This window comes from Saimiri boliviensis, chromosome 14 (assembly GCF_048565385.1).
Source record: "Saimiri boliviensis isolate mSaiBol1 chromosome 14, mSaiBol1.pri, whole genome shotgun sequence".
In the NCBI taxonomy this organism is placed as follows: domain Eukaryota; kingdom Metazoa; phylum Chordata; class Mammalia; order Primates; family Cebidae; genus Saimiri; species Saimiri boliviensis.
This window is the reverse complement of record NC_133462.1, coordinates 37,422,256-37,435,078: the sequence shown is the minus strand read 5'-3', so window position 1 is coordinate 37,435,078 and position 12,823 is coordinate 37,422,256.

Genomic DNA, 12,823 nt, shown 5'->3' with positions numbered 1-12,823 from the left:
ATTGCATTTTTTTCTTTTTTCTTTCTTTCTTTTTTTTTTTTTTGAGACAGGATCTGGCTCTGTTGCCCAGGCTGGAGTGAAGTGGCAGGAACACAGCTCACTGCAGTTTCGACCTGTCCAGGCTGAAGCCATCCTCCCATCCCAGCCTCCAGAGTAGGGCGCACCACCACGCCTGGCTAATTTTTGTATTATTGTTGTTATTATTACTATTATTTTGTAGAGATGGGGGTCTCACCATGTTGCGCAGGCTAGTCTAGAACTCCTGGGCTCAAGCGACCTGCCCGTCTTACCCTCCCGAAGTGGGATTACAGGCGTGAGTCACCACACACCATGCCTGGCCTTATTGTATTTTTTTTTTTTCTTTAACTATGTGTTATTATCTCTCAGATCTTACCAAATGATTAAAAACCTCCCGTACTACATTGTGAAATACTACTGGTACCAAGCATTCTTCATTTATTTTGTGCCAAAAAAAAAAAAAAAAAAAAAAAAAAAAAAAAAAAAGGCTGTTGGACTTGTGGTAGAGATTAAGTTGACTCTTCTGGTTATATTGGTACCTTTATAATATTGAGTCTCCCTATGTGTCAGTATCTCTCTATTTAGATCTTCTTTAAATTCTTTCAGTAATGTTTTGACATTTTCAGTGTACAAATATTTTACCACTTGGGGTAAAGTTATTCCTATGTAATTTATTTGGATGCTTTCATAAAAAGGATGACATTCTCAGTTTTCTTTTCTGATTGTTCATTGCTGGCCTATAGATAGATAACCAATTTTCATCTGCTGCTATTGTACTGTGTGTGCAGCTTTATGGAATTTATTACAAGCTCTACTAGTTTTCTTGTAAATTCTTCAGAATTTTCTATATATCAAATATCACCTACAAATACAGTTTTATTTGTTCTTTTCTTTTTTTTTTTTTTTCTTTTTTTTTTTTTTTTTGAGACAGAGTTACCCAGGCTGGAGTGCAATGGCGCGATCTCGGCTCACCGCAACCTCCGCCTCCTGGGTTCAGGCAATTCTCCTACCTCAGCCTCCTGAGTAGCTGGGATTACAGGCACACGCTACCATGCCCTGCTGATTTTTTGTATTTTTTTTTTAGTAGAGATGGGGTTTCACCATGTCGACCAGGATGGTCTCGAACTCTCGGCCTCCCAAAGTGCTGGGATTACAGGCTTGAGCCACCGCGCCCGGCTGTTCTTTTCTAATTGGGAAACCTTTTAGTTCATTTTCTTGTCTAATCGCTCTGGCTAGAATTTTCTGTAGAATGTTGAATAGCAATAAACAAATCGAACATTTGATTCTCCTTGGTCTTAGGGAGAATTTTCAGACATTCACTATTGAGTATGATGTTAACTGTGTTTTTCATAAATGCACTTTGTCTCATTGAATAAACTCCCTTCTATTTCTGATTTTCACATATATATACATATTTTGAGATGGAGTCTTGCTCTGTCACCCAGGCTGGAGTACAGTGGTGCAATCTTGGCTCACCACAACCTCTGCCTCCCAGGTTCAAGCACTTTGGTGCCTCAGCCTATCCGAGTAGCTAGGATTACAGACACCCATCACCATGCTCAGCTAATTTTTTGGTATTTTTAGTAGAGATGAGGTTTCACCATCTTGGCCAGTCTGGTCTTAAACTCCTGACCTTGTGATCCACCCACCTCAGCCTTCTAAAGTGCTGGGATTACAAATGTGAGCCACTGCACCCAACCAGTTTTCTTAATTTCGATCATGGAAAAGTGTTGGGTTTCATCAAATGCCTTTTCCGCATTAGTTGAGGTGATTCTGTGGGGTTTTTGTCTTTTGTACTAGTAATGTGAAGAATTACGTTTTTTAAAATTTCCATTTGTTGCACCAACCTTGCATTCCTGAGGTAAATCTCACTAGTCATGGTGTATAGTGCTTTTAATGTGCTGTTGGATATGATTTGCTAATATTTTTTAAGGATTTTTGCATTTGTATTCACAAAAGACAGTCTTTAATTTCTTTGTCTTGAGGGGTTTTTTTTGTTTGTTTGTTTTTTTGTTTGGTTTGGTTTGGTTTCTTGTGAATGGGATCTCAGCCCATCACCCAGGCTAGAGTGCAGTGGCACAATCTTGGCTCAATGAAGTCTCTACCACCCCAGGCTCAAGCCATCCTCCCACCTCAGCCTCTCAAGCAGCTGGGACCACAGGTGCACCACCATGCCCAGCTAATTTTTGTATTTTTTTTCACAGAGATGGGATTTCACCATGTTGCCCAGGCTGTTCTTAAACTCCTAAATTTAAGCAATCTACCCACTCTGGGCCTCCCAAAGTGCTAGGATTACAGGCATGAGCCACCTCTCCCAGCAAGAGTTGTTTTTTATTTGGCTTTAGTATCAATGCAGTGATGGCCTCATGGATTTAGAAAGTTTTCTCTCCGGCCAGGCACACTGGCTCATGCCTGTAATCCCAGCACTTCGGAAGACCAAGGCAGGCAGATCACTTGAGGTCAGGAGTTTGAGACCTGCCTGGCCAACATGGTGAAACCACATCTCTACTAAAAATAAAAAAAAATTAGCTGGCTCTGGTGGCACACGCCTGTAACCCCAGCTACTGGGAGGCTGAGGCAGGAGCATCGCTTGAACTCGGGAGGCAGAGGTTGCAGTGAGCCAAAATCATGCCACTGCACTTCAGCCTGAGTGACAGAGACTCTGTCTCCAAAAAAAAAAAAAAAAAAAAAAGATAAAAGAAAAACAAGAAAGTGTTCTCTCCTGTTCTACTTTTTTTTTTTCTTGAGATGGAGTCTCACTCTGTCACCAGGCTGGAGGGCAGTGATGTAATCTTGTCTCAGTGCAACCTCCACCTTCCAGGTTAAAGCAATTCTCCTGCTTCAGCCTCCAGAGTAGTTGACACTACAGGCTCGCACCACCACACCCAGCTAATTTTTGTATTTTTAGTAGAGATGGGATTTCACCGTGTTGGCCAGGATGGTCTCTCCCTTTTTTTTTTTTTTTTTTTTTTTTTTTTTTTTTTTTTTTTTTTTCTAATTTTTAGCGATGAGACTTCACTCTCGTTGCCGTGATCTCAACTCACTGCAACCTCTGCCTCCTTGGCTCAATGCAATCTCTACCACCCCGGGCTCAAGTGATTCTCCTGCCTCCGCCTCCTGAGTAGCAAAGATAACAGACATCTGTGACCACTCTGGGTTAATCTTGTATTTTTAGAAGAGACAGGTTTCTGGTGTTGGTCTTGAACTCTCGACCTCAAGTGATCTGCCCACCTCTGTCTCCCAAAATGCTGGGATTACGGGCGTGAGCCACTGTGCCCGGACTCCTATTCTACTTTTTTGGAGGATATTGAGAAACACTGATGTTAATTATTCTTTAAATGTTTGGTACAATTCATTCATGAATTGACACTTCTTTGGTCCTTAACAATTCATTGTTGGAAAGTTTTGAAATACTGATTTAATATTTTTTCTTGTTATAGATCTGTTGAGATTTTTCATTACTTTTTAATCCAGTTAAGATAATTTCTGTGTTTCCAGGAATGTGTCCACTTTATTTAGGTTATCTAAGTTGTACAATTAATTGTTCATAGTATCCTCTTCTAATCTTTATTTCTGAAAAGTTTGTTGTAGTATGCCCCAGTGTCATTTCTAATTCTAATTATTTGCATCTTCTGTCTTTTTTGGCAATCTAAGTTAAGTTTGTCAATGTTATCGATCTTTGCAAAGAAACACCTTTTAGTTTCATTGATTCTCACTGAATAGATTCTCGTCTATTCTCCATTTTACATATTTCTCCTCTTATTTCTTTCCTTCTGTAGGATTAGTTTACTTTCCTCTTTTTTGGTAGTTCCTCAAGATATAAAATTATTTGTAGGTATTTACAGCTATAAATTTCCTCCTGAGGCCAGGTAAGATAGCTCACACTTGTACTCCCAGCACTTTGGGAGGCCAAGGCAAGAGGATTGCTTGAGCCCAGGAGTTCAAAGCTGCAGTGAGCCGTGATTGTGCAACTGCACTGCAGCCTGGGGGACAGAGCCAGACACCAAGCCTGGCAATTTTTACTGATTTTTAAAAATCCAGTGAGAAGTCAAAACTGGAGGCTGGGTGCAGTGCCTTACACCTGTAATCCCAGCACTTTGGGAGGCTGAGGAGGGTGGATTACGAGGTCAAGAGACCGAAACCATCCTGACCAACATGGTGAAACCCTGTCTCTACTATAAATACAAAAACTGGCTGGACATGGTGGCATATGCTTATAGTTCCAGCTATGTGGGAGGCTGAGGCAAGAGAATTGCTTGAACCAGGAAGTGGAGGTTGCAGTGAGCTGAGATCATGCCACTGCACTCCAGCCAGGGTGACAGAGTAAGACTCCTTCTCAAAAACAAAAAGTAAAAATGGAGTTATATACAAAAATATCACAAATGTGGTCCAATGTACTTACCTTTACTAGAGATCTTTATTTCTCCACACAGCTTGAGTTACTACTGTCTAGCATCCGTTTATTTCACCCTGAAAAACTCCTTTCAGTATTTCTTTTTCTTTTTTTTTTTTTTTTGACACAGAGTCTCACTCTGTTGCCCAGGATGGAGTGCAGTAGCACAATCTTGGCTCACCCAACTACTGTCTCCTCAGTTCAAGCGAACCTCCTGCCTCAGCCTCTCGAGAAGCTGGGACTACATGCATGCACCACCATTCCCAGCTGATTTTTGTATTTTGGTAGACATGGGGTTTCACTATGTTGGCCAGGCCGTTCTCAAACTCCTGAACTCATGATCCGCCTTGGCCTCCCAAAGTACTGGGATTACAGGAGTTAGCCACCACCCCCAGCAGCATTTCTGGTATGGCAAGTGTAATGGTAAACTTCCTTGCCATTAGTTTTTCTAGGAATGTCTTAAATTCTCCCTCATTTTTGAACATTTCTGATGACCATAGAATTCTTGGTTGATAGGGTTTCTTTCTCAGCTCTTTTTTTTTTTGAGACGGAGTTTTCGCTCTTGTTACCCAGGCTGGAGTGCAATGGCGCGATCTCGGCTCATCGCAACCTCCGCCTCCTGGATTCAGGCAATTCTCCTGCCTCAGCCTCCTTAGTAGCTGGGATTACAGGCACGTACCACCATGCCCAGCTAATTTTTTGTATTTTTTTAGTAGAGACGGGGTTTCACCATGTTGACCAGGATGGTCTCGATCTCTCGACCTCGTGATCCACCCGCCTTGGCCTCCCAAAGTGCTGGGATTACAGGCTTGAGCCACCGCGCCCAGCTTCTCAGCTCTTAAATATGTCATCTCACTGACTGTGTCCCCCATGATTTCTGATGATGTATTTGGTATTAATAGTATTGAGAATCCCTTTATGTAAGGAATCACTTCTTTCAGCACTCTTTGTCTTTGCCATTTGCCATTTTGATGATAATGTGACTCAGTGGGGGCCTCTCTGAGTTTCTCTTACTTGGAGTTTGTTGAGCTTCTTTGATTCAAAGATTTACATTTTTCATCAAATTTGGAATGTTTTGCTTATTATTTCTTCACATTTTATTCTACTCCTTTATTTCTCTTTATCTTTCTCCACCTTCCATAATGTGTATGTTGGTCTGATTAGTGGTGTGCTACAGATCCCTTAAGTTCTGCTTAGTCTTCACTCTTTTTCCTTTAGGCCTCTCAGAGTCGATATTTCACAAAAGTTTTATCTTCAAATTTGTGGATTCTTTCTTCTGCGTGCTCACATCTTCTGTGAAAGAGAAGATGCAACCAGTGACCAAAGAGCTAATGTTAGGAGTTTGGCTCTACAAAAGAAATAGTTCCATGTTATCTTGTTTAAAATTAGTAAGTATTTTATTTATAAAGTATTGTCAGCCAGGTGCAGTGGCTCACGCCTGTAATCCTAGCACTTTGGGAGACCAAAGCAGGCAGATCACAAGGTCAGGAGTTCGAGTCCAGACTGAACAATACGGTGAAACCCTGTCTCTACTAAAAACACAAAAATTAGCTGGGCGTGGTCACACGCACCTGTAATCCCAGCTCCTCAGGAGGCTGAGGTAGAACAATCCTTTGAATCCTGGAGGCAGAGGTTGTGGTGAGTCAGGATCATGCCACTGCACTCCAGCCTGGGTGACAGAGCAAAACTCCATTTTAAAAAAGAAAGAAAGAAAGAAAGTATTTTGGAAAGAAAATAAAAAAGGATATAATCTAAAAAGCAATGTACAGAAAACTTTACAAAGAACACTTAAATTAAAACATTTAAAAGGAATTAAAACAGTTCCTTCTCTGAGAATAAATGAAAATGTGACAAAATGGATAGACAATGAAAAGGTGGAAAAGCTCATGAAATAGTGTTTATCTTCACTATTGAGAATCCCTTTATGTAAGAAATCACTTCTTTCAGCACCCTTTTCTTTGCCATTTGCCATTTTGACGATAATGTGACTCAGTGGGGGCCTCTCTGAGTTTCTCTTACTTGGAGTTTGTCGAGCTTCTTGGATTGAAAGACTCACGTCTTTCATCAAATTTGGAAAGTTTTGCCTATTATTTCTTCAAATTTTACTTCTTCCCCTTTACTTCTCTCTTATCTTTCTCCACTGGCTTCTCACTGGCCAGGGCTGTTCCACACAATGATACTTTTCTGCCTGGAGCTCACCTGTACGGGTGACTTGAAAAATTTCTCTCTTTTCTGTCCTCACCTTTTTGTGCTACACCTTGTTTTTTGTTTTTTGTTTTTTTGTGGGTTTTTTTTTTTTTTTTTTTTTTTTTTTTTTTTTTTTTTTGAGACAGAGTTTCACTCTTGTTACCCAGGCTGGAGTGCAATGGCGCGATCTCGGCTCATCGCAACCTCCGCCTCCTGGGTTCAGGCAATTCTCCTGTCTCAGCCTCCTGAGTAGCTGGGATTACAGGCACGCGCCACCACGCCCAGCTAATTTTTTGTATTTTTAGTAGAGACGGGGTTTCACCATGTTGACCAGGATGGTCTCGATCTCTCGACCTTGTGATCCACCCGCCTCGGCCTCCCAAAGTGCTGGGATTACAAGCTTGAGCCACCGCGCCCGGCCTTTTGTGTTTTTTTGAGACGGAGTTTCACTCTTGTTACCCAGGCTGGAGTGCAATGGCGCCATCTTGGCTCACCGCAACCTCCACCTCCTGGGTTCAAGCAATACTCCTGCCTCAGGCTCCCGAGTAGCTGGGACTACAGGCGTGCACCACCATGCCCAGCTAATTTTTGTATTTTTAGTAGAGACGGGGTTTCACCATGTTGACCAGGATGGTCTCGATCTCTTGACCTCGTGATCCACCCATCTCAGTCTCCCAAAGTGCTGGGATTATAGGTGTGAACCACCGCGGCCGGCCTTACACCTTGTTAATCATACTACATTTGTAGAGCTGATACCCTGCTCATGGGACAGACAGGATGTGCGAGTGATGAATAGGAGACAAGAACTTTGCACAAAAAGAATTATACTTTCGATTTGAAGCATGCTGGATATAGACAAATGCAACTTTAGGGTATAGTTGCCACCACTAGTAATATACTCATCATGTGAAAGAACCTGTTAAAAAACAACAAAAAGGAAGTCCCAGTCTCCAAATTTGGGTATCAGCAGGGTGATAATACCAAATTTGGGTAAAAAAGCTTGTTTCCCTTTTAGTTGTAATATTGGTTCTGAAAGCCCATACTCTGACTAGGTGATAGACCTATTGGAGGGACTCCCAGATCCAATAGCCTGATTTGCAGAAATAAGATAACCATGGGGGCCAGGCATGGTGGCTCATGCCTGTAATCCCAGCACTTTGGGAGGCTGAGGTGGATGGATCTCCTGAGGTCAGGAGTTCGAGACCAGCCTGACCAACATAGTGTAACCCCGTCTCTATTAAAAATATAAAAAATTAGCCGGGCATGGTGAGAGGTGCCGGTAATCCCAGCTACTTGGAAGGCTGAGGCAACAGAATCACTTGAACCTGGGAGGCAGAGGTTGCGGTGGGCCAAGATCGCACCATTGCACTCCAGTCTGGGCAACAAGAATGAGACTCCATATCAAAGATAAAAAAGAAAAAGAAAAAGATAACCGTGGGGACTCCAATCAAGTAAAGTGCCATTATCAAACAGAGGCCCACTGGACAGCCTCAAAGTTATACTACCAGTCCCTACTTGGATGGCATGTAAGAAGATCAGGCACTTGTATAGCTTCATTAGAGTCCTCAGTAAGATTAGTAGTAGCAGCAAAAATAAAGGTCAAATTTGTGAGCTTAGCATCCCTTTTAGGCTGATAGTAAAGATACTCCTGAGAAATGAGAGTAACATAGACTTATCATGTTCTATTGTAGAAAAACAAAGAGTAGGATTACTGGACAAGGAGTCATTAAGTTTAATCCATCTCAAATTTTCAGTTAAGGGGTGAGACAGGGGCATCTATTGACCTCCCATCCAAAAAGTATCATTAGTTGACAAAAGCAGGTCAGCATCCCACCATGTAATAACATTAAAAACAGGGGTATTTAGAACATGACTCCAATAAACACACTCTTGAGCTGATCCTGCTTGGCAAAGGACAAGAATTACAGCCACCCCAACATTCATGTCTGTCTGTCTTTCTCAGAAGTTTCCCCAATTACTGCCAGATACATAAGAAACCAATTCTCAGAATGGCAATCATTAAAAAATCAGGAGACAACAGATGCTAGAGAGGATGTGGAGAAAAAGGAACACTTCTACACTGTTAGTGGGAGTGTAAATTAGTTCAACCATTGTGGAAGAGAGTGTGGTGATTCCTCAAGGATCTAGAAATAGAAATTCCATTTGACCCAGCAATCCCATTACTGGGTATATACCCAAAGGATTACAAATCATTCTATTATAAAGACACATGCGCACGTATGTTCATTGCGGCACTATTTACAACAGCAAAGACCTGGAACCAACCCAAAAGCCCATCAATGATAGACTGGACAAAACAAATGTGGTACATATACACCATGGAATACTACACAGCCATAAAAAAGGATGAGTTCAGGTTATTTGTAGAGACATGGAGGAATCTGGAAACCATCATTCTCAGCAAACTGACACAAGAATAGAAAACCAAACACCACATGTTCTCACTCATAGGCAGGTGTTGAACAATGAGAACACATGGACACAGGGAGAGGAGCATCGCACACAGGGGTCTGTTGGGGGGGCTAAGGAAGGGACAGCGGTGGGTAGGGAGGTAGGAGAGGGATAACATGGGAAGAAAGACCAGATATATGTGACGGGGGGATGGAGGCAGCAAACCACCTTGCCATATACGTACCTAAGTAACAATCCTGCATGATCTGCACATGTACCCCTGAACCTAAAGTACAATAGAAAGAAAGAAACCAATTCTCTGCAGTTGAGGAGCTTCCACAGTGGCAAGTTGGATAGTTGCTTGTTGATACAATCTTTTTAGGTGTCCTCAAGTAATGTCAGGCACCTTCTGTGCCATCACCATCATTGTTGGTTGATTCTCCAAGGACAGGTCCTATTCTCAAGGAGAGAGCCCCATATTACCCCTTTTTTGTTTACTAAGATATGTTTAAAAGTTTAATGAGGCCAGGCGCGGTGGCTCAAGCCTGTAATCTCAGCACTTTGGGAGGCCGACGCGGGTGGATCACAAGGTTGAGAGATCGAGACCATCCTGGTCAACATGGTGAAACCCCGTCTCTACTAAAAATACAAAACATTAGCTGGGCATGGTGGCGCTTGCCTGTAATCCCAGCTACTCAGGAGGCTGAGGCAGGAGAATTGCCTGAACCCAGGAGGCGGAGGTTGCGGTGAGCTGAGATCGCGCCATTGCACTCCAGCCTGGGTAACAAGAGCGAAACTCGGTCTCAAAAAAAAAAAAAAAAAAAAAGTTTAATGAGCTCGTTTAACAATGGCCTAACTGGTTGAGTACTAGGAAATACCAGTTTTGTGTTGTATGTGTTAAAGTTACAATGCATATGTAAATTGAGTACTAAGATAGTAGGTCCATTATCAGTTTTTAAAGTTTGTGGAAGGCCTAAAGTTATAATAGATTTAAACAAATGAGTAACTGCATCTTTAGTTTTTTCCTCTGGTCCAGAGGGTAGCATGTATCAAACCTGTGTAAGTGTTCACAGTAACATGGAGATGAAAATGTCCAGAGGGTGGATACTGAGGTAACATCAGTTTGCTAGATGGCATTAAGCACCAGACCTTGTGGGACAACACCAAGCTCTAAGGAAAAAGGAGAGAAAGAATGCTATTGGCAAATAGGACAAGTTTTTTGTTTTGTTTGTTTGTTTAGACAGAGACTCGCTCTGTCCCCAGGCTGGAGAGCAGTGGCAAGATCTCGGCTCACTGCAACATCCACCTCCCAGGTTCAGGTGATTCCTGCCTCAGCCTCCCGAGTGGCTGGGACTACAGGCACGTGCCACCACACCCAGCTAATTTTTGTATTTTTTAGTAGAGACGGGGGTTTCACCATGTTGGCCAGGCTGATCTCAATCTCTTGACCTCGTGATCTGCCTGCCTTGGCCTCCCAAAGTGTTGGGATTCCAGGCGTGGGCCACTGCAGCTGGCCAGGACAAGTTTTAATAATTACGTGAACTTGAGCAAGTGTTAAGTGAAATTGTTGTTTAAGACTGCAGGCATTCTGATTAAAAAAAGCATGATCAGGCCGGGCACGATGGCTCAAGCCTGTAATCCCAGCACTTTGGGAGGCCGAGGTGGGTGGATCACAAGGTCAAGAGATCGAGACCATCCTGGTCAACATGGTGAAACCCCGTCTCTACTAAAAATACAAAAAAAATTAGCTGGGCATGGTGGTGCGTGCCTGTAATCCCAGCTACTCAGGAGGCTGAGGCAGGAGAATTGCCTGAACCCAGGAGGCGGAGGTTGCGGTGAGCCGAGATCGTGCCATTGCACTCCAGCCTGGGTAACAAGAGCGAAACTCCGTCTCAAAAAAAAAAAAAAAAAAAAAAAAAAAAAAAAAAAAAGCATGATCAGCTTGAACTCGCAAAAAAACAGGAAAGTCTGCAAACCACATTTGTGGTCATACCAGAGAATCAGCTCTAGCGTTGCCTTCTGATAAGGGACCAGGTAACCCAGAAGGAGAGTGAATATGTGTGATATAAAGAGGGTGATGACGGGCACAGAGGAACTCTTGCGCTGTAAGAAGCAAAGCTAATAGGTGTTTATTAGTAATGCCCTTCACTTGTGCAAGATCTAAATGAGTAATGTTATGCACCGCATAAGCAGAATTGCTTATTACATTTATGTCTTGGCGAGGAAAAGTTTATAAGGTCAATTATCAGGGCACCTAATTCCGCACATTTCACAGTTTTGAAATGCTCCTGGATTTTGTGCTACTAGTTCTGCATGGCATCTTGCCACATTGTAGCTGCTTTTTCAGTTTTTCCTGAACCATCTATAAAGACAATAGTGGCATGAAGCAAGGGCTCAGAGACAATAACAGATACAAATTTAACAGTGTGTAAAAAATTTAGGAGCTTAGAGGCTGGTAAATGAAAGATGATACTACCAATAAAGTCAGTGATTGCTACTTGCCAATCAAAATCACAAACTAAGAGTATGAAATTGTTTCTTGCTTAACGGTAGCAAAAGAATAGCAGGGTCATATCCTGATAACTGGATGCAACATTAAGAGAAGCTATTAAATCTGTAGTCTTAAAGGTCGGGCGCAGTGGCTCACGCCTGTAATCCCAGCACTTGGGAAGTGAAGGTGGGTGGATCGCGAGGTCAGGAGCTCAAGACCAGCCTGGCCAAGATGGTGAAACCCTGTCTCTGCTAAAAAATACAAAGAAGTTAGCTGGGCGTGGTGGTGGGTGCCGGTAATCCCAACTACTTGGGAGGCTGAGGCAGGGAATTGCTTGTACCCAGGAGGCGGAGGTTGCAGTGAGCCAAGATCATGCCACTGTACTCCAGCCTTGGTGGCAGAGCGAGACTCTGTCTCAAAAAAAAAAAAAAAAAAAAAAAAAAAAAAAAAAAAAAAAAAAAATCTGTAGTGTTTTGTATGTGTTTAGAGGGGTTATGAGACCAGTAAATAGCACATAAAATACAGAAATGGCAAAAGATAAAGCCTACCTGCTAAACTAAGTCATGGAAGGGATGAATATTTTAAGTGATTTTTTACCATATTTTCTGGCCTTATAAAGTGATTAGAGGCCAGATGCGGTGGCTCACGCCTGTAATCCCAGCACTTTGGGAGGCCGAGGCAGGCGGATCACCTGAGCTCAGGAGTTTGAGACCAGCCTGAGCAACATGGGGAAACCCTGTATCTGCTAAAAATGCAAAAATTAGCTGGGTGTGGTTGCACCTGCCTGTAATCCCAGCTACTTGGGAGGCTGAGGTAGGAGAATCGCTTGAACCCAGGAGGCGGCGGTCGCAGTGAGCCGAGATCACACCATTGCACTCCAGAATGGGCAACAAGAGTGAAACTCGGCCGGGCGCGGTGGCTCAAGCCTGTAATCCCAGCACTTTGGGAGGCCGAGGTGGGTGGATCACGAGGTCAAGAGATCGAGACCGTCCTGGTCAACATGGTGAAACCCCGTCTCTACTAAAAATACAAAAAATCAGCTGGGCATGGTGGCGCGTGCCTGTAATCCCAGCTACTCAGGAGGCTGAGGCAGGAGAATTGCCTGAACCCAGGAGGCGGAGGCTGCGGTGAGCCGAGATCGCGCCATTGCACTCCAGCCTGGGTAACGAGAGCGAAACTCCGTCTCAAAAAAAAAAAAAAAAAAAAAAAAAAGAGTGAAACTCCGTCTCAAAAAAAAAAAAAAAAAAAAGAAAGGAAAGAAAGTCATTAGAATGTGACTGCAAGTTGCCAGGATAATAAACCTGCATTAAGTTAGCTTAAAT